The sequence below is a fragment of the Macaca thibetana genome, chromosome 10 (genome assembly GCF_024542745.1).
Source record: "Macaca thibetana thibetana isolate TM-01 chromosome 10, ASM2454274v1, whole genome shotgun sequence".
Taxonomy (NCBI): Eukaryota; Metazoa; Chordata; class Mammalia; order Primates; family Cercopithecidae; genus Macaca; species Macaca thibetana.
In genome coordinates, this window is record NC_065587.1 from 10129505 (window position 1) to 10151421 (window position 21917).

The window sequence follows — 21917 nt, forward strand, 5'->3', positions numbered from 1 at the left end:
GTGCTTTTTCCAGGCCTGCCCATAGACCAATCAGCATGCACTCCCCCATTCTGAGCCCATATAAACCCTGGACTCAGCCACACATTGGGCTACCCTCTTTCAGGCTCCCCTCTCACACAGGGCTACCCACTTCAGGTCCCCTCTCATTATCGAGAGCTTTTCTGTCACTCAATAACATTCTTCCCTGCCTTGCTCCCTCTCCAGTGTCTGCCTAACCTCATTCTTCTTGGTTGTAGGACAAGAACCTGGAACCCACCAAATGATGGGTGCGTAAAGAGCTGTAACACTGTAGGTCTCCCTCCTGCTCGCCAAGCAAAGGGGGAGAAAAAGCCACTGTGCACCACATGCCCCCATTCACCAAACTGCGGGCGACAGGACTAGACAAGCTGTGACACAAATGAGCTGTAACACGCCCCCCATTCACCGTGCTGCAGGCAGTGGGAATGAGAGAGAGCTGTGTCATTCTTGGGGACTCAAACCTTGGGACATCCCAGGCAAGAGCCATAACACCCCTTGGGGCTCCATGGTTGCTGGCGTGTTTGAGTTTGCAAGCGCCACCGCCTTCCCCTCATCTAAACGCTGGTGCCTAACATGAAAACAGTCCATGGCATGCCTGGCTCAGCTGCAGGCCAAGCACGGAATCCTTGCGCATGCACAGGATGTGGGCTGGCAGCCCGAGCTGAGCGCAGCCTGCCAGGGCGAGCTGGTGCAGTGAGCCCAGGAGTAAGCCCAAAACCAAGCCAAGCCTGGACAGAGGCGCTGCCAGCCGTGGATATTTCCAGGTGCCAAAGCGGCATCAAAAGCATCCTGTGTCACTAACATCATTGCAATGCTACTTCTTTATGCACTAAAATGTTTTGACTTAATTGCTTTGTTTTCTTTTAACCATTTTGTACAGAAATCATTCTCAAAAGCTAAACATCCTTGGCCACTTTCAACATAACATAGGCCAGGCACAGTGGTTCATGCCTGTAATCCCAGCACTTTGGGAAGCCAAGGTTGGGAGATCATTTGAGCCCAGGAGTTCGAGACCAGCATAGGAAACATAATGAGACTTTGTCTCTATAAAAAAAAATTTTTTTTTAATTAGCTGGGTGTGGTGGTGCACACCTGTAGTTCCAGCTACTTGGGAGACTGAGACAGGAGGATTACTTGAGCTCAGGTGGTAGAGGCTGCAGTGAGCTATGATCATGCCATTGCACTCCAGGCTGGGCAACAGAGTGAGACCTTGTCTCCAAAAATAAAAATAAAAACAAAAAATGAAAATAAAATAAACATAATACATATCGTTCAGTTTTTGCTTTAGCACTTGGACATCATTGTGATGTGTCACTCTGGTGGCACATAATGTGGGGATACTGTAACTGCCCAGTGGGTTCACCTGGCCGTCTGCCACGGCAGAGCCAATTTATCAAGACAGGAATTGCAATGGAGAAAGAGTAATTCACGCAGAGCTGGCTGTGCAGGAGACCAGAGTTTTATTATTACTCAAATCAGTCTTCCTGAGCCTTCAAGGATCAGAGTTTTTAAAGATAAGTTGGGGGACACGGGCTTGGGAATTGGGGAGTGCTGACTGGTCAGGTTGGAGGTGGAATCATCGGGGGCTGAAGTGAGGTTTTCTTGCTGTCATCTGTTCCTGGGTGGGATGGCAGAACTGGTTGAGCCTTTTTACAGGTCTGGGTGGTGTCAGCTGATCCGTGGAGTGCAGGGTCTGCAAAATATCTCAAGCACCGATCTTACGGTTTACAATAGAGATGTTATCCACAGGAGTAATCTGGGGAGGCTCAGACTCTTGGAGCCAGAGGCTACATTACCCCTAAACTATAATTTCTAATCTTGTAGCTAATTTGTTAGTCCTGCAAAGGCAGACTGCTCCCCAGGCAAGAAGGGGGTCTTTTCAGGAAAGGGCTATTATTAATTTTGTTTCAGAGTCAAACCATGAACTGAATTCCTTCCCAAAGCTAGTTTGGCCTATGTCCAGGAATGAACAAGGACAGCTTAAAGGTTAGAAGCAAGATAGAGTCCATTAGGTCTGATTTCTTTCACTGCCATGATTTCCGCAGTTTTAATTTTCCAAAGGCAGTTTCAATACCTTTGGGAACTTATTGGACGGTTTGTGCCTTCAGAGAATCACTCCAAACTGCTGTGTTTTTGCATTTCTGTATCTTTTTTTTCTTTTTTAAACAAATACATATTGTCCTGTTCCTAGCTATTAATTAACACTTTTTCTGACCTTCATATGCCTGCCTCTGAGAACATTCTCTTCTAATAGGCAATTTCTAATTTGGTGAGACTGCCAAAGAGCTAAAGTTTTTGGAAGTTTTTATAAAACAAGAGCAAGTATACCGAGGAGGGCATTTTCCTATGAATAAAGTGCAATATACCTTGTTTGGTGACTTAAATGCCTCTTATTTCCTAGGTTCTCAGCTCTGTTCTGGATGAATCACTGTCAGGTATACAGTATTATTATATCATAAATAAGATTATTTTTTAAGTCTTCTAGTTCACTCCCCCTCACCCCACTCCTAGTTAATTAGCTTTTTGGCAGTTCTAGAACTGGGCAACGGAAACGGTTGACTTTCTAGACAGAGAATTGCTAAGGAAAGACAGAGCAAGACCCTATCTCAAAAAAACAAAGCAAGCAAGCAGAAGCGAAGAACAAAGAGCATACTGGTGATTTCAAAGCTATGTTTCTTATAAGGCAGGGACAGGGAGACAGAACAATAGAAAAATAACTGATTAGTAAACATCAAGCTACTTTTTTCCTGTAAGGATTAAAGCAGAGGGAACTTCATTATCATGCCAATTGAAGATTTAAAGTGGCCTGTTTGGGAAATTATTTGTGATTTTGGGGAGGGTCAGTCAACTTAGTTTGGGTTTAGTGATGTGGAACTTTGGCACAGGTGACTCCATTTTGATTTTTGTCTTGTCCGTTGGATCCAAGAGCAGAAACTTAGTCCAAAACAATAGCGTCCTGTAATTTTTATTTAACACATTTAATCACATGGATTCAAATGCATAACACAAAGATGGTCAGAATTACCAAAATAAATTGACAGATCTGACCAGTGCAGTGGCTCACATCTGTTATCCCAACATTTTGGGAGGCTGAGGCAGGTTGATACCTGAGGTCAGGAGTTCAAGACCAGCCTGGCCAACATGGAGAAACCAGTTACTTACTAACTAGTTACTAAACCAGTTACTTACTACTAAAAATACAAAAATTAGTTGGGCGTGGTGGTGCATGCCTGTAATCCCAGCTACTTGGAAGGCTGAGGTAGGAGAATCTCTTGAACCCGGGAGGTAGAGATTGCAGTGAGCTGAGATCGGGTCACTGCACTCTAGCCTGGGAGACAGAGCGAGACTCCATCTCAAAAAAAAAAAGAAATGGACAAATCCACTAATCACATGGAACTCTTAACATCTCTTTTTGAAAATTAGATAGGCTAAAGAATATTTGAGTAATATCTTATAATTATGTATCTCTTTGATATGGTGATTCATAATAAGATATATATATATTTGGTGTCTGTCCCTGGTTCCTGGCACACAACTCCTACAACCCTTGGAATCAGAGGAGTAATAAGAGTATCTTTTATATGCTGATGAGATGACTGATGGGGCTGGCAGTCCCTAGATAGCTTCAGGATGGGGGCTGGTCACCAGAAAGCCTAAGGCAGGATTAGAGGGTTGGGACTTTCAGTCCCCACCCCACCCCCAACTTCCAGGGAGGAGACAGAAAGTGGAGTTGATCATCAGTGGCCAATGATATAATCAGTTGTCAACCTGAAAAAATCCAAAAGCATCAGCATCCAGTTTTAGAGAGTATATTCAAGCAAAAAGCTGGGAACAGCCATCCAGGTAACATAGACTCCAGAGAAATGGGGTCAGTGCTCCAAAATTAAAAGTTAAGGTCTTGCTTGTATTGGCTGAAAATAAAGAAGTTCAGTAGGATTACAATTTTCTATACCGGACTGGTTTATGAGTTACAACCATTTAATTCGTTGCAGTTTCTTTTCTTTTCCTTACAGCTTTCCTTTTCTTTACAACCTGTTTTCATTTCCTTTCCAATTCAAAGGTGTGTGTTTGACACTCTATCTTAGACAATGTGATAGTCATGAAGTCTTTGTGTGGGAAAGAAAAAAGGGAGGTTAATCTACAATGAAAATCAACAGTTGGCCGGGCGCGGTGGCTCAAGCCTGTAATCCCAGCACTTTGGGAGGCCGAGACGGGCGGATCACGAGGTCAGGAGATCGAGACCATCCTGGCTAACACGGTGAAACCCCGTCTCTACTTAAAAATACAAAAAACTAGCCGGGTGAGGTGGCGGGCGCCTGTAGTCCCAGCTACTCGGGAGGCTGAGGCAGGAGAATGGCGTGAACCGGGGAGGCGGAGCTTGCAGTGAGCTGAGATCCGGCCATTGCACTCCAGCCTGGGCGGCAGAGCGAGACTCCGTCTCAAAAAAAAAAAAAAAAAAAAAAAAAAAAAAGAAAATCAACAGTTAAGAGGGAAGGGGTCCCTGATGCTCTTTAGTCATTTACAACATTTTACAAAACAGTGTAGGCAAGGAAGAAGGCCACTTTATAATCAGAGAAACATAAGTTACAGCTGCCTAGGTTATAGCTGCCTGGTTGTGACACTCAGGTCCCATAATCACATTCCCTTAAGTTTCAAAATATTTTAAAGTTCCAGCTGACATAGGGTTCTTTCAGTGCCACCTCACCAGCCAGAAATCTTCATGGCTGGGGGCACCCCTACCTGGGCCTTGCTTGGCTCCAGGCTCACCGCTGGGCTCACTCTCCCCACTCAGTCCAGCAGGCTGTGCTCAGTTCATGCTACAAGCCCAGATTCTGCTCCCATTGTGGCTCTGCACTCAGCCTGCAGCTGGTCCAGGCATGTCACTACCTTGGGTGCTGGCGTCTAGATGAGGGGGACGCAGCAGCACCTGAAAACTTGGAGATGTCAGCAACCACAGAGCCCCAAGGGGTGTTATGGCTCTCATGTGGAGAGTCCTGAGATCTGAGCCCCCAAGGACTGTTAGAGCTCTCTCTCCTTCCTGCTGACTACAGCACAGCAAATGGTGGTAGTGGGAAGCATGTTACAGCTCATTCATGTTACAGCTTATGTTTGTTCCTGCCTCCCAGTGGCAAATGGGAGGACATGTTACAGCTCATTAGTTCCTGCCAGCCACATGCTTCAGTGAACGGGGCATCGATCCTGCTGCCCCACTCTGGCCTGCGGTTCCTGGGCTGCCCCAGCCCCACTGCCGCCTCTTCCCATCATGTGGGATGGCCACCTGACACTGGCCGAGGATAAGTGGGCTACAGTGTTACAGCTCCTTTCGCACCCACGGTTCAGTGGGTCCCAGGTTCTTGTCTCATGTCCAAGAAGAATGAGGTTACATGGACACCAGAGAATCAGCAAGGCAGAGAAGCTTTTATTGAACAACAGAACAGCTCTCAACGTGAGAGGGGACCTGAAGTGGGTAGCCCTGTGTTTAAGAGCGGGCCTGAAGGTGGGTAGTCCCAACATGTGGCTGAGTCCAGGGTTTTTTTTTTTTTTTTTTTTTTTTTTTTTTTTTTTGAGACGGAGTCTTGCTCTGTCCCCCAGGCTGGAGCGCAGTGGCCGGATCTCAGCTCACTGCAAGCTCCGCCTCCCGGGTTCAGGCCATTCTCCTGCCTCCCGAGTAGCTGGGACTACAGGCGCCCGCCGCCTCACCCGGCTAGTTTTTTGTATTTTTTAGTAGAGACGGGGTTTCACCGTTTTAGCCAGGATGGTCTCGATCTCCTGACCTCGTGATCCGCCCGTCTCGGCCTCCCAAAGTGCTAGGATTACAGGCTTGAGCCACCACGCCCGGCCGAGTCCAGGGTTTTTATGGGCTCAGAATTGGGGAGTATATGCTGACTGGCATGGAAAAAGCACCAATCGACTGGCTAAAAAGGCATTGAGGAAGTTCTCACTCTGCTTGTGGACTCTATATGGAATGGGCAGCCCATTTTTCAGGCTTCAGGCTGTCTTTGGCTTGAAGGTTGGGTTTCACTGAGGACCTGCTTCTGTCTGCCTAGGAATTTGTGTGTCTCTTGCTGCTTTCAAAACCACTTAGATTTTGAATTACTTATTTTCACACAATCATGCCTACATAATGAAAACTATAAAAACCCAAAATAGGCCAGGTGTGGTGTCTCATGCCTGTAATCCTAGCACTTTGGGAAGCTGAGGAGGGCGGATCACCTGAGGTCAGGAGTTCGAGATCAGCTTGACCAACATGGATAAACCCCTTCTCTACTAAAAATACAAAATTAGCCTGGCGTGGTGGCACATGCCTGTAATCCCAGCTACTTGGAAGGCTGAGGCAGGAGAATCGCTTGAACCCAGGAGGCGGAGGTTGTGGTGAGCCAAGATCGCGCCATTGCACTCCAGCCTGGGCAACAAGAGCGAAACTCCATATAAAAAAAAGACAAAAAACTAAAATGATTAGATTCAGAGAGCTTCTGGATTGCAGAACATGTGGAGGTGCCTAGAGGGTGGTGTGCCCAGAGATGGCCTGAAAGTTCATCCCCCTCCCTCATACCTTGCCCTGTGTATCTCTTTCATCATGCTGTTCATCTGTATCCTTTGTAATATCCTTTATAAAATAAATGTATACATGTAAATAAAGTATTTCCCTGAGCTCTATGAGCCACTCTAGAAAGTTAATCCAACTCAAAGAGGGGGTGGTGGGAGCCCTGATTTACAGCCAGCCAGTGAGAAGATCAGGTTATAACCTGAGGGTTGCAATTGACCTCTGAAGTGAGAGGCAGTCTTGTGGAACTGAGCACTCAACCTGTGAGATGTGATGCTATTGAATTGGAGGACACCCAGCTGTTGTCCACGGGAGACTCTGCTAAAGAATTGCTTGGGCCAGGCATGGTGGCTCACACCTGTAATCCCAGCACTTTAGGAAACTGAGGCAGGTGGATCACCTCAGGTCAGGAGTTCAAGACCAGCCTGGCCAACATGGTGAAACCCCATCTCTACTAAAAATACAAAAATTAGCCAGGCATAGTGGTGCACACCTGTAATCCCAGCTACTCAGGAGGCTGAGGCAGAGAATTGCTTGAACCCTGGAGGCAGAGGTTGCAGTGAGCTGAGATTGGACCACTGCCCTCCAGCCTGGGTTACAGAGTGAGACTGTCTCAAAAAAAAAAAAAAGAATTGCTTGGTTATATGTGGGAACAAATCCCTGTACATTGAGAATGAAAAGTAGCTTAGAGCAGTCTGAGCTATGTGAGGTTTACAAAATTTATCACACCCAGAGAGTCATGAGTATACTTCAGTCACATGTACATACCTGCACCCAGGCAATTGTTTAAAAGCATTTTCTTCTTTCTTTCCTTACCTGTAGTTTCCAGATTAGCTGATAAATGACCTAAAATGTTATCACAAGTTGCAGAATGTGACCCTTACCCATTATCTTCATGTTCCTAGAATTTGTGATACAAAAAAACAATGTAGTTATTTTAATGAACCAATGTAAGAACTACCCCTTCTTTTTTCCTTTAAAAACCCATGTATAACTGCTGCTAATCGGAGCATATATTCAGGGCAGGGCAACTTGAATCTATGTCTTCTGGGTTGCAGTCTTCAAATTTGTCCCAAACAAACCCTAGTTAAAAAACAAACAAACAAAAAACCAAGGCTGGGCACAGTGGCTCACGCCTGTAATCCTAGCACTTTGGGAGGCCGAGGTGGGTGGGTCGCCTGAGGTCAGGAGTTTGAGGCCAGCCTGGCCAACATAGCGAAACCCTGTCTCCACTAAAACTACAAAATTAGGCCGGGCGCGGTGGCTCAAGCCTGTAATCCCAGCACTTTGGGAGGCCGAGATGGGCAGATCACGAGGTCAGGAGATCGAGACCATCCTGGCTAACCCGGTGAAACCCCGTCTCTACTAAAAAATACAAAAAAAAAAAAACTAGCCGGGCGAGGTGGCGGGCGCCTGTAGTCCCAGCTACTCGGGAGGCTGAGGCAGGAGAATGGCGTAAACCCGGGAGGCGGAGCTTGCAGTGAGCTGAGATCCGGCCACTGTACTCCAACCTGGGCGACAGAGCGAGACTCCGTCTCAAAAAAACAAAAACAAAAACAAAAAAAAACTACAAAATTAGCTGGGCGTTGTGGCGGGCGCCTGGAATCCCAGCTACTCTGGAGGCTGAGGCAGGAGAATCACTTGAACCCTGGGGGCGGAGGTTGCAGTGAGCAGAGATTGCACCACTTCACACCAGCCTGAGTGTAAGATTGAAACTCCGTCTCGGGAAGAAAACAGCAACAACAACAGCAAAATGCTACTTATATTAATTTTGCCTCTGTTTGTTTGTTTCTCTCTCTCTCTCTTTCTCTTTCTTTCTTCTTATTTTTGGAGACAGAGTCTCACTCTGTCACCCCGGTTGGAGTGTAGTGGTGCAGTCTTGGCTCACTGCAACCTCTGTCTCCTGGGTTCAAGCAATTCTCGTGCCTCAGCCTCCCCAGTACCTGGGATGACAGGGTCATGCCACCATATCCGGCTAATTTTTGTATTTTTAGTAGAGATGGGGTTTTACTATGTTCCCCAGGCTGGGCTCAAACCCCTGACCTCAAGTGATCCACCCGCCTTGTCCCCCCAAAGTGCTGGGATTACAGGCATGAGCCACCTTGCCCGGCCTCTCTGTACATTTTTTCTTCCCCAGCAGAGAGGCTGCTTAGTTGCTTGTTAATGTCCATTTCCTCTTTTCTCATTAGCAACAGAACCCTGTATCCTTGGATCGTGACTATGTACCCAGTTAAGTAACATATTCCTTAACCTTACAGGTGACAGTGGTTTCCCCTTCCCCTCTTTCTTAATTGGAAAAAGTTATACATGAATACATTCTGGTTGTACATTCCTTAACCTTCACTGGAGGTCAGCTCACCGCAAGCTCCGCCTGGTTTCCCCTGCCTCAGCCTCCCGAGTAGCTGGGACTTCTCGCCCGGCTAAGTTTTTTGTATTTTTAGTAGAGAAACTGTTTAGCCAGGATGGTCTCGATCTCCTGACCTCGTGATCCGCCCGTTCGGCCTCCCAAAGTGCTGGGATTACAGGCTTGAGCCACCGCGCCCGGCCGATTGTACAGGTTTCAAACAATACAAACGTACACCTTTTGCTTGCCCTTCTCCCAGAAATGACCACCATCAACAGTTTGGTATACCAGCCTGGGCAACATAGGGAGACCCCGTCTCTACAAAATATAAAAAATAAAAAATTAGCCTGGCATGGTGGTGCGTACCTCTGGTTCTAACTATTTGGGAGGCCGAGGCGGGAAGATCATTTGAGCACAGGAGGTCAAGTCTGCAGTTAGTGATTGTGCCATTGCAATCCAGCCTGGGCAACAGAGTGAGACCTTGTCTCAAAAAAAAAAAAAAAAAAAAAAAAAAAAAAAAAGTTTGGTATATAATCTTCCAATCCCTTTCTATGAATTTAAATCGGTTTATTTTCTACCTAGTAATCTTAATTTTTTTTATTCTTTATTTTCTAGATAATGTTCATTGAACCTTTTTGTATTGAGAAATGTTAAGGCACATTTAAAAAATATATTCTGACCAGGCACGGTGGCTATCTTAGCACTTTAGGAGGCGGAGGGAGGTGATCAATTGAGGTCAGGAGTTCAAGACCAGCCTGGTGGTGAAACCCTGTCGCTACAAAAAATGCAAAAATTAGCCGGGCATGGTGGCACATACTTGTAATCCCTGTTACTCAGGAGGCTGAGGCAGGAGAATCCCTTGAATCTGGGAGGCAGAAGTTGTAGTGAGCTAAGATCGGCCACTGCACTCCAGCCTGGGGGACAGAGCAAGACTCTGTCTCCAAAAATAATAATAATAATAATAATAAAATAAATAAATATATATAAAATTTTCTAAGTAAAGAATATCCTGAAATGTTAGGTTAAAAGGTGTATTAGGGCCAGGCGCAGTAGTAGCTCATGCCTGTAGCTGCAGCACTCTGGGAGGCTGAGGCGGGCAGATCACTTGAGGTCAGGAGTTCGAGACCAGCCTGGCCAACATGGTGAAACCCCATTTGTACTAAAAATACAAAAATTAGCCAGGTGTAGTGGCAGGTGCCTGTAATCCCAGCTTCTCAGGAGGCTGAGGCAGGAGAATCATTTGAACCTGGGAGGTGGAGGTTGTAGTGAGCTGTGATGGCACCACTGTACTCTAGCCTGGGCAACAGAGCAAGACTGTCTCAAACAAAAAAAAAAAAAAAAGGAAAAGAAAAAAAAAAGGTGTATTAGTCAGGGTTCTCCAGAGAAACAGAACCAACAGGATATTATTTATAGGAATTGATCGCTTCTCGGCCTTTCAGCTAAGATCAAGTGTAGATTTATTATGGGAATTGGCTCACGGAGTTATGGAGGCCAAGAAGTCCCAGGATCTGCCATCAGCAAGCTGAAAACCAGGAAAGCTGGTGGTATAATTCAGCCTGAATCTGAAGACTGAGGACCAGAGGGACAGTGGTGTAAGTCCCAGTCTGAGCCCAAAAGCAAGAGCTAGGAGCACCGACCTCCCAGGGCAAGAGAAAATGGATGTGGGCCCAGGAAGAGCAGATTCGCCCCTCCTCCACCTTTTGTCCACTCAACAGTGGATGATACCCACCCTCACGGATGGGGAGGATCTTTCTCTTTTCCTTCTTTTTGAGACGGAGTCTCGCTCTGTCACCCGGGCTGGAGTGCAGTGGCGCCATCTCAGCTCACTGCAAGCTCCGCCTCCCGGGTTCATGCCATTCTCCTGCCTCAGTCTCCTGAGTAGCTGGGACTACAGGCGCCCGCCACCGCGCCCGGCTAATTTTTGTATTTTTAGTAGAGACGGGGGTTTCATTGTGTTAGCCAGGATGGTCTCGATCTCCTGAACTCGTGATCCGCCTGGGAGGATCTTTTGCACTCACTCTACCAACTCGTAACGCTAATTTCTTCTGGAAACATCATCACAGGCCTACCCAGGGCCACTGTTTTGCGAGACATCTGGACATCCCTTAGCTCAGTCGACACATCACACGACCATTCCTTGTCAACTTGTCATCCATCCACATCTCCTTAAACCATACTTAATCTCCACATGAAGACACAAGGTTTTTTTTGGAGACCAGATCTCACTCTGTTGCCCAGGCTGGAGTGCTGCAGCCTCAACCTCCTAGGCTCAGGCAATCTTCCTGCCTCAGCCTCCTGAGTAACTGGGACTACAGGTGCGTGCCACCGTGCCTGGCTAATTTTTATATTTTTTAGTAGAGACGGGATTTCACCATGTTGGCCAGGCTGGTCTCGAACTTCTGACCTCAAGTGATCCACTTGCCTCGGCCTCCCAAAGTACTGGGATTACAGGTGTGAGCCACCATACCCAGCCAACCTTTTTTTTTTTTTTTAAGAGACTCTTTTTCACTCACTCTGCCTACTCAGAGCACTAATTTCCTCTGGAAACACCATCACAGGCTTATCCAGGAACACTGTTTTGCTGGCTATCTGGACATCTCCTTATGTTGCCCAGGCTAGTCTTGAACTCCTGGCCTCAAGTGACCCTCCCACTTCAGCCTCCCAAAGTGTTGGGATTACAGGCGTGAGCCACTGCACCCTGCCAAGACATAAGTTTTTCATTCCACTGAACATGTTACAACCATCTGGTGTACAACTGGATTTCTGTCTTAGTCCTTTGAGGCTGCTATAATAAAATATCATAAACTGTTTATCCTATTTACAAGAGAAATTTATTTCTCCCACTTCTGGAAGCTGGGAAATCCAAGATCAAGGTGCCAAAAGATTTAGTGTCTGGTGAGGACCCACTTTCTGGTTCACAGACAGCATCTTTTTGCTGTAATCTCACATGCTGGAAGGAGCAAGGGACCTCTCTTGGGTCTCTTTTATTTTTTATTTATTTATTTATTTTATTTATTTATTTTTTTTTTTTTTGAGACGGAGTCTTGCTCTGTAGCCCGGGCTGGAGTACAGTGGCCAGATCTCAGCTCACTGCAAGCTCCGCCTCCCGGGTTTATGCCATTCTCCTGCCTCAGCCTCCGGAGTAGCTGGGACTACAGGCGCCCGCCACCTCGCCCGGCTAGTTTTTTGTATTTTTTAGTAGAGACGGGGTTTCACCGTGTTAGCCAGGATGGTCTCGATCTCCTGACCTCGTGATGCACCCGTCTCGGCCTCCCAAAGTGCTGGGATTACAGGCTTGAGCCACCGCGCCCGGCCCGGGTCTCTTTTATTAAAGGACACTAATCCCATTCATGAGGGTACTGCCTTGGGGACTGCACCGCTCTTTCAACTTCAATCAAGTATCTCCTGAGTTTGAGTGCTTGTTTTTGAAAATGTGGTAGAAGTTTATTTTTCTCCTTGGTCCTCTAGTAGGCAGGTTAGAGTTGGGTCATCTTTACTGTATCATCTGCAGAGAGGAAGACTCACTTTTGTTAGGATAGAAGCACCACTGGCTAACTAGGCAAGGACTATGGACTTAGAATGACATTGAATTTCCAGTCTAAAACATTTACCAGAGCATTATGGTGTTCAAGGCATTGTGGGGACCCTGAGGGGTGAATGGAGGAATATGAAGAAATCCCAGCCCCCACAGGAAGTTTGCAATTATTTTGGAAGATAGCCATCCATACAAGATTGTGTCCAGGAGCCGGGGGCTCATGCCTTTAATCCCAGCACTTTGGGAGGCCGAGGTAGGCAGATTACCTGAGGTCAGGAGTTCGAGACCAGCCTGGCCAACATGGTGAAACCATGTTTCTACTAAAAACACAAAAAAATTAGCTGGACGTGGTGGCAGGTGCATGTAATCCCAGCTACGTGGGAAGGTGATGCATGAGAATCGCTTGAACCTGGGAGGCGAAGGTTGCAGTGAGCTGAGACCACGCCATTGCACTCCAGGCTGAGCAACAAGAAAGAAACTCTGTCTGGAAAAAAAAAAAAAAAAAGATTGTTTGCTTTGTGTTCCTAAAAATTAATACCTATGAATCTTCTTACATTGCTATTTCTTCATGTGTAAATATCTTATCAGTGCAGCTAAATCGTAAGCTCCATGAGAACACAGACAGTAGCCTGTGTTTCAGTGCATATTCCTACATGGAAGCTCTGAGTTATGGTCGAAGAGGAGACTGAGTTACACAGACGATAATGCTCTCGAACTTCATATTGTCTCTGCAATGATCTATGAGCATATTTGGAAAAGAAATCGCATCAGGGGCCAGTGGTTTAATGCGAGGATTTCTGTGCACTGTCAGGAGGCGTTGTAGACAGACCTGGGTCAGTTGCAGAGGGGAGAAGATGTCTTGGGTTCTTCCTTTCCCCTTTCTGGCTCCAAGCAAATGGGCAGAACGCAATGAGGCAGAAAGTCGAAAGGAAAACTTGGATTCCGCACTGAGAGCTAGAGATGTGCTCTGTCAGTGACTTATGTGAAACCACCCTCTCTCCACAGGTTTAGGTCTGACCACAAAAGAAGCCTGGGCTCCGCAGGGTCACACGTGATGGCTGTTAACAGGACAACTGGCTGTGGCGCTGTGATCATTGTATCATCCACTGAACGGTTAAACCATTTTGAATACTCTCAGAATTAAAGAGGATGTCTGGTGGTAGAAAGTGACAATCAGGGCTGTGTGGAGTCCTCATGTGTCCCTTTCTCACGCTTTCTTCCAAAGCTGCTGCTCATCTGATGCCAGATTCTAGAACCGGCCCTTGTTACAAAAGCATGAACTTCCAACAATTTTCTAGTCTATACTCCCTGTTCCCAGGCAAGTTTTGCCTAAATTACTCCCAATCGTGACATGATTTAAATGTGTTGCCTTTTTTTTCTGAGACAGGGTCTCTACTCTGTCACCCAGGCTGGAGTGCAGTGGCGCCATCTCAGCTCACTGCAACCTCCACCTCCCAGGCTCAAGCAATACTCCTACCTCAGCCTCTCAAATATCAGGGACTACAAGTGCACACCACTACAGTCAACTAATTTTTGTATTTTTTGCAGAGATGGGGTTTCACCATGTTGTCTGGGCTGGTCTCGAATTCCTGGACTCAAGCAATCTGACTGTTTCGGCCTCCCAAAGTGCTGAGATTACAGGCGTGAGCCACCGTGCCCGGCCTGTATGCCCTGATTTATGCAAGTTTCCTTATTGAAGAAAACTTGGATCAATTAGATAAATGGATGAAGAAAGTATCACCCAGAGTTCTCCCACCTCCAAACAACAACTGTTAATATTTAATGTGTTTCTCATTTATTTGTCTGTGCATAGTGTATGTCTGTAAAATCACGATTGTGATGTATGTCATTTAAATCAGTGTAATAAGCACATTTGCATCCTGTTTTTGTTATTCTACATCAGAACATATCCAGCTCCCCATGCTGTGAAGTGGCTTTGAAAGCATAATTATTTTCTTTCCAACTTTTATTTATTTATTTATTCATTTATTTGAGACAAAGTCCTGCTCTGTTGCCCAGGCTGCAGTACAGTGGCACGATCTCGGCTCACTACAACTTCTGCTTTCCAGGCTCAAGCAATTCTCATGATTCAGCCTCCTGAGTAACCGAGTCTACAGGCATGTGCCACCGCACCTGGCTAACTTTTTTTTTTTTTTTTTTTTTTAGTAGAGACTGGTTTTTGCCATTTTGGCCAGGCTGGTCTCAAACTCCTGGCCTCAAGTGATCTTCCCATCTCGGCCTCCCAAAGTGCTGGGATTACTGGTGTGAGCCACTTCACCCGGCCTCATGTGCGGGTTTGTTACATGGGTAAATTGTGTGTCATGGGGGTTTGGTATACAGATAATTTTGTCACCCAGATAATCAACATGATACCCGTAGGTAGTTTTTCAATTCTCACTCTCATCCTGCCCGTCACCCACAAGTAGGTCTGTTGTTCCTTTCTTTGTATCAATGTGTGCTTAATGTTTAGCTCCCACTTATAAGTGAGAACATGTGGTGTTTGGTTTTCTGTTCCTGAGTTAATTCACTTAGGATAATAGCCTCCAGCTCCACCCATATTGCTGCAAAGGACATTATTTCATTCTTTTTATGGCTTGTAGTATTCCAAAGTGTATATGTACCATGTTTTCTTTCTTTCTTCCTTCCTTCCTTCCTTTCTTTCTCTCCTCTTTGTTTTTTTTTTTTTTTTGAGACAGAGTCTCACTCTGTTGCCCAGGCTGGAGTGCAGTGGCGCAATCTTGGCTCACTGCAATCTTGACCTCCCGGGTTCAAGTGATTCTCCTGTCTCAGCCTCCCAAGTAGCTGGGACTACAGGGGCACACCACCACACCCAGTTAATTTTTGTGTTTTTGTAGGGGTGGGGTTTCACCACATCGGCCAGGCTGGTCTCGAACTCCTGACCTCAAGTGATCCACCCGCCTCGGCCTTCCAAAGTGCTGCAACTACAGGAGTGAGTCACCATGCCTGGCCCATACCATGTTTTCTTTTTTTTTTTTTTTTTTTTGAGATGGAGTCTCGCTCTGTCGCCCAGGCTGGAGTGCAGTGGCCGGATCTCAGCTCACTGCAAGCTCCGCCTCCGGGTTTACGCCATTCTCCTGCCTCAGCCTCCGGAGTAGCTGGGACTACAGGCGCCCGCCACCTCGCCCGGCTAGTTTTTTTTTTTTTTGTATTTTTTAGTAGAGACAGGGTTTCACCGGGTTAGCCAGGATGGTCTCAATCTCCTGACCTTGTGATCCACCTGTCTCGGCCTCCCAAAGTGCTGGGATTACAGGCTTGAGCCACCGCACCCGGCCACAGCATCTATTATTTTTTGACTTTTTAATAATGGCCATTCTGGCCAGACACGGTGGCTCATACCTTTAATCCCAGCACTTTGGGAGGCCGAGGCAGGCAGATCACTTGAGGTCAGGAGTTTGAGACCAGCCTGGCCAACATGGTGAAACCCCATCTTTACTAAAAAATACAAAAATTAGCCAAGTGTGGTGGCAGGAGCCTGTAATCCCAGCTATTTGGGACAGTGAGGCAGGAGAATCGCTTAAACCTGGGAGGCGGAGGTTGCAGTGAGCCACACCAGCCTGGGCAACAGAGTAAGACTCCATTTTAAAAATAAATAAATAAACAAACAAACAAATAAATAAATAAAGGCCATTCTGATGGTGTGAGGCGTATCTCATTGTGGGTTTGATCTGTGTTTCCCTAATGACTAGTGGTGTTGAGTGCTCCTCATTGCTGGTGTAGCCCAGTGAACGCTAGGGATCTCTAGATCTCACACATCAGGAGCTTGAGTGGGGCGGAGGATAGAGGTTAGGGAGAAAACCCAGAATTCTTCTGCCCAAATGGTTCCCCTCAGGAAGAAGGATCAAAGTCATCTCAGACTCGGTCTAGTGGTCCGGGGCGGGGACTGGCCCCAAGGCTGCGCAGGCCCCCGTCTCCACCACTTACTGGCAGTGTGACCTCAGGCAAGCTGTATCCCTTTATTTTTCCCATCTGTAAAGTCAAGATGGTAAAGGTTCCTTCCTTGTAGGGTTTTTGGAAAGATTAAGTGAGTTAAAATTCAGGCTAGGCACAGTGGCTCACGCCTGTAATCCCAACACTTCGGGAGGCTGAGGTGGGGGGATCACCTGAGGTCAGGAATTCGAGACCAGCCTGGCCAACATGGTGAAACCCCGTCTCCACTAAAAATACAAAAAAATAGCCGGGCATGATGGCACACACCTGTAATCCCAGGTACTTGGGAGGCTGAGGCAGGATAATTGCTTGGACCTGGGAGGTGGAGGTTGCAGTGAGCTGAGATCACGCCATTGCACACCAGCCTGGGTGACAGAGCGAGACTCCGTGTCAAAAAAAAAAAAAAAAAAGTTAAAATTCGTGCACAGACCAGGACCCAGCCTAGCTAAGTGCTCTGAAAGTGTTGGCTATTTTTCCTAGCTATGGCAAAGGTCCTCCAGTGAGGTTGGGGGAACTATAAAATTTTTATTTTGTGTGCCTCTGCTATATATAATTCGACAGTTTTTTATACCTTTAGATGGGGTTCTTTATTTGACTTAGGAACAAATGTGTTGCTTCTGTATGAATATTAGAATTTAATTCCGAAGGGAAAGAGAATAAACTCAGGGAAAAAAATATCTTCTCATAAACTTAGCATGTCATTTATTACTTTTTCCTCAAAAATGCCAAAAGCCTGATTCCTCTTGATAAATGGTTCAGAGAGCTTTCCTAGCGCTCTGAGGTTTGTAAAAGCCTCTCACGTGGTCCTCCATGTGAGCTCTGTGATTACACCCAACATCTTTGCTTACTAGAAAAATAATTTCATCCAAGTTGCTCTTCCAAGGGTTCAGAAAGGAATGTTAGTTCTTTTTTTTTTTTTTTTTTTTTTTTTTGAGGCAGAGTCTCGCTCTGTCACCCAGGCTGGAGTGCAGTGGTGTGATCTTGGCTCACTGTAGCCTCTCCCTCACAGGTTCAAGCAATTCTCCTGCCTCGGCCTCCTGAGTAGCTGGGATTACAGGCACCCGCCACCACGCCCAGCTAATTTTTTGTATTTTTAGTAGAGATGGGCTTTTATCATCCATGTTGGCCAGGGAGGTCTTGATCTCCTGACCTCGTGATCTGCCCGCCTCAGCCTCCCAAAGTGCTGGGATTACAGGCGTGAGCCACTGCGCCCGGCCAGTTATTTTTTAAATTGTCACTGGTTCAAGTAGCAAGCTCCCTGGGTGTGGCCTCAGGAGACCTGGGGTCAGGTCCTAGTTAGTTATTTCCTTTGTTCTTTTGTTCTTTACTTGAATGTCTGGTAATTGTGTCACATCTTTGAAGTTTAGTTTTCTCTCTCTTTTTTTTTTTTGTTGTTGTTGCTTTTTTAATTTGTTTTTTAAGACAGGGTCTTGCTCTGTCACCTGGGCTGGAGTACAGTGGTGTAATCCCAGCTCACGGCACCTTAAACTCTTGGGCTCAAGTGATCCTCCCACCTCAGCCTCCTGAGTAGCTGGGGCTATAGGTATGTGCCACCACACCCAGCTAATTTTTTGATTTTTTGTAGAGACAGGGTCTCACTTTGTTGCCTAAGCTGGTCTTGAACTCCTGGGCTCAAGTGATCCTCCTGCCTCAGCCTCCCAAAGTGCTGGGATTACAGGTGTGAGCCACGGCGCCCGGCCAGGCTTTGTGTTTTCTATTGGCTTTCATCATAGTCCAGCCTGTTTATTTCCATCTGAGGGAAGCAGCCTCATTCTCTTATTGTATCCCGTTCTGTCACGTTTGCACTGCTGAGCATCACTTTATTAATTGTAAGTTCCAAAGGAAAACATCTCTGATTCAGCAGAGATCTACGTCTCACATGACTCAGTGGCCTTTTTAGGGACCTGGCCGCTCTGTGGTGTGTTGCGTTCCCTAAGAGACAGGCTCGTAGCTATAGAAACTGTAACCTTGTGCGGCCAATGGTGTGGCAGGGCTAGCGCCGATTTTGTTGATTTCTTTCTTCTTCACTGTGATTCAAAATACCTGGGGATATTGCCAAAATAACTGAAAGCTGGTTCCCCTTCCCCTACTGCCCCAACTGTGTCTTTGGCCCTTCTGTAGCATTAGATGTAAAACTCAGAAGATTTTTTATTTTTATTTTTGAGACAGGGTCTCATTCTGTCACCCAGGCTGGAGTGCAGTGGTACAGTCTTGGCTCACTGCAACCTCCGCCTCCCAGGTTGGAGCGATTCTCCTGCCTCAGCCTCCTGAGTAGCTGTGATTACAAGCACCTGCCACCACACCGGGCTAATTTTTGTATTTTTAGTAGAGATGGGGCTTCACTGTGTTGGCCAGGCTGGTCTGGAACTCCTGACCTCAAATGATCCTCCCGCCTCGGCCTTCCAAAGTGCTGGGATTACAGGCATGAGCCACCATGCCCAGCAGGACCTGGTATCTGGTGGATAACAAGTTGACAAGGGATGGTCGTGTGATGGTTAATTTTATGTGTCAACTTGACTGAGCTAAGGGATGTCCAGATGTCTGGCAAAACAGTGGTCCTGGGTAGGCCTGTGATGATGTTTCCAGAAGAAATTAGCGTTATGAGTTGGTAGAGTCAGTGCAAAAGATCCTCCCAGGCAGATCATGAGGTCAGGAGATCGAGACCATCCTGGCTAACATAGTGAAACCCCGTCTCTACTAAAAATACAAAAAATTAGCCGGGCGCCTGTAGTCCCAGCTACTCAGGAGGCTGAGGCAGGAGAATGGCGTGAACCCGGGAGGCGGAGCTTGCAGTGAGCCGAGATTGCGCTACTGCACTCCAGCCTGGGTGACAGAGCGAGACTCAGTCTCAAAACAAAAACAAAAACAATAAGAGAGAGAAAGAGACAGAGAGAGACCAAGTCCTGGTTATACTTTTGAGCCTTGGCTCAAGCTCACCTTGAAGCTGGAGCTAGCCATGGACTGTTCAGTCAGACAATTCCATGAGTTTTCTATTTTTTTTTTTTTTTTTTTTGAGACAGAGTCTTGCTCTGTCACCCAGGCCAGGCTGGAGTGCAATGGTGCAATCTCAACGCACTGCAACCTCCGCCTCCTGGGTTCAAGTGATTATCCTGCTTCAGCCTCCCAAGTAGCTGGGATTACAGGCGTGTGCCACCATGCCCAGATAATTTTTGTATTTTTAGTAGAGATGGGGTTTCACCATGTTGGTCAGGCTGGTCTCAAACTCCTGACCTCAGGTGATCCACCTGCCTCAGTCTCCCAAAGTGCTGGGATTGCAGGCATGAGCCACCATGCCTGGCCCCATATGAGTTTTCTGTTTCTTAAAACATAAATCCTGACTGTTTATAATTGGTTGAGTGGTGGTCACCCAAAATATATATCCACATCTCAACCCCTGGAATCTGTGAATGTGACTTTTTTTTGGAAAAGGTGTCTTTTTATTTTTTTTAAATAAAATAGAGTTGGGGTCTCACCATGTTAGCCAAGCTGGTCTCAAACTCCTAGGCTTAAGTGAGCCCTCGGCCTCCAAAAGTGCTGGGATTATAGGCGTGAGCCACCATGCCTCCCAGACTTGTCTAATTAAGTTAAGGATCTTGAGATGAGCGCACCCTGGATTATACAGGTGGGCCCTATATCCAATGACAAGTATTTTTATAAGAGTCACATGGAGGAGAGACACACCGAGCAGAAGCCCATGTAAAGATGGAGACAGAGATGGGAGTGATGCAGCCACAAGCCAAGGGACACTTGGAGCCACCGGAAGCTGGGAGAGGCAGGGAAGGTTCCTCCCCTAAGGTATATCCCTGCTGATACCTTGATTGTAGACTTCCTGCCTCCAGAACTGTGAGACAGAAAATATCTGCTCTTTTAAACCACTGAAGTGGGACTGGGCGCGGTGGGTCTCGCCTGTCATCCCAGCTCTTTTGGGAGACTGAGGCTGAGGCGGATATGTTGGGTAAAAGCTGAGTGTTGGGAAAAAAGCTGAGGCAGGGCTTGCATGTCTGACATAATGTAAAAGAGTCTTGGAACATGTCCGGGGTCCAGGGTCTAAAATCCCTCGTTGCCTTTGGAACACCAAGCTCTGTGCTAAAGGGTGGAAGGCTGCCCTGCCACACCACAATCTAAGCCCAGGGCATAAAACCCTTCGTGGCCTCTGGAATGTGTCTAGACTTGCTGGCTCCTTGCTTACAGGCTCACATTATTTCAAGTAGCAGAACATGTTCCATATGCTGCAAAGAAAATGCTAAACCGTCACAGCTGTAGATCATGTGCCTGATGCACTGTTTTCTTTCAACCCCCACACCCTCACCACCTGCTTCTTTGATCACCAATAAATAGCGTGGGCTCCCAGAGCTCGGGGCCTTCACAGCCTCCATACTAGCGTTGGTCCCCACTCCCACTTTCACTCTTAACTTGTCTTGTCTCATTCCTTTGATTCCACCGGACTTCATTGCCCACACAGCCTGGTGTTAGGGTCTGATCACCCCAACAGGGTGGATCACCTGAAGTCAGTCTTTCGAGACCAGCCTGGCTAACATGGTGAAACCCCGTCTCTACTAAAAATACAAAAATTAGCCGAGTGTGGTGGCAGGCACCTGTGATCCCATCTACTCGAGAGGTTGAGGCAGGAGAATCGCTTGAACCTGTGAGAAGGAGGTTGCAGTGAGCCAAGATCACGCCACTGCACACCAGCCTGGGCTACAAGAACGAAACTGTTTCAAAAAAAAAAAAAAACAACCCACCAAAGTTATGATTATTTGGAAGGCAACTATGCTCGCTACTATACCACCAATGCCACTTGGTTATGGTTGTTACAGCAGTGCTAGGAAACTAATACATGAATCAACATGCATATGGAAGTATTTATAGCCTTTTCTTAAATATGTTTAATTTTTCCAGATGCCTTTGATGTTTCCTTTTTTTTGGAAGGACAGAGGCAGGCTGCACACGGTGGCTCATGCCTGCAATCCTAGCAATTTGGGAGGCCAAGGTGGACAGATCACTTGACCCCAGGAGTTTGAGACCAGACTGGGCAATATAGCAAAACCCCATCTCAAAAAAAAAAAAAAAAAAAAAAAAAAAGATCCAGGCATGGTGGTGCTTCTGTAGTCCCAGCTACTTGGGAGGCTGAAGTGGGAGGATCACCTGAGCCTGGGAGGTTGAGCCTGCAATGAGCTGTGATCACCTGGTTGACAGAGTGAGACCCTAACTCAAAAAAAAAAAAAAAAGGCAGAGGCAGTCCAGGTTTGAGCCAGCCTGTCTCATTTAAATGCCAATTTGGTCATTCCTAGCTGTGTGACCTTAAGCAAACTACTTAATCTCTCTGAGCCCTCATTTCTTCATCTGTAGAATCTTTGCATTGGTATTAAATGAGACTGTCATGTAAGTTCTTAGAATCGTGTCTGGCATATTATTAGCAATACACATAAGTGGGAGTTTATGTATTCTCTCCTGTTCCTCAGTGATTTCCTTTCCTCATCAGAATGCTACTTCTTCGTGGTAATGAGCCAGTTTTGTTCCTGCCTAGA

General features: G+C 46.6%; 1 protein-coding gene across 9 annotated transcripts in view; it reads right to left on the reverse strand.

Annotated features, from left to right (window-relative positions):
• Nucleotides 1-21917, reverse strand: part of LOC126963577 (E3 ubiquitin-protein ligase RBX1) — a 598764-nt gene that overhangs the window by 232128 nt on the left and 344719 nt on the right. Inside the window, exon 1 of one of the 9 annotated variants that reach the window (XM_050805835.1) lies at nucleotides 413-416. The exons of the other annotated variants lie outside the window; for them this stretch is intronic. The gene's annotated coding sequence lies outside the window, so the exon portion shown is untranslated. Of the gene's footprint in view, nucleotides 1-412; nucleotides 417-21917 lie in introns of those variants that run through there. 9 annotated transcript variants of the gene reach the window in all.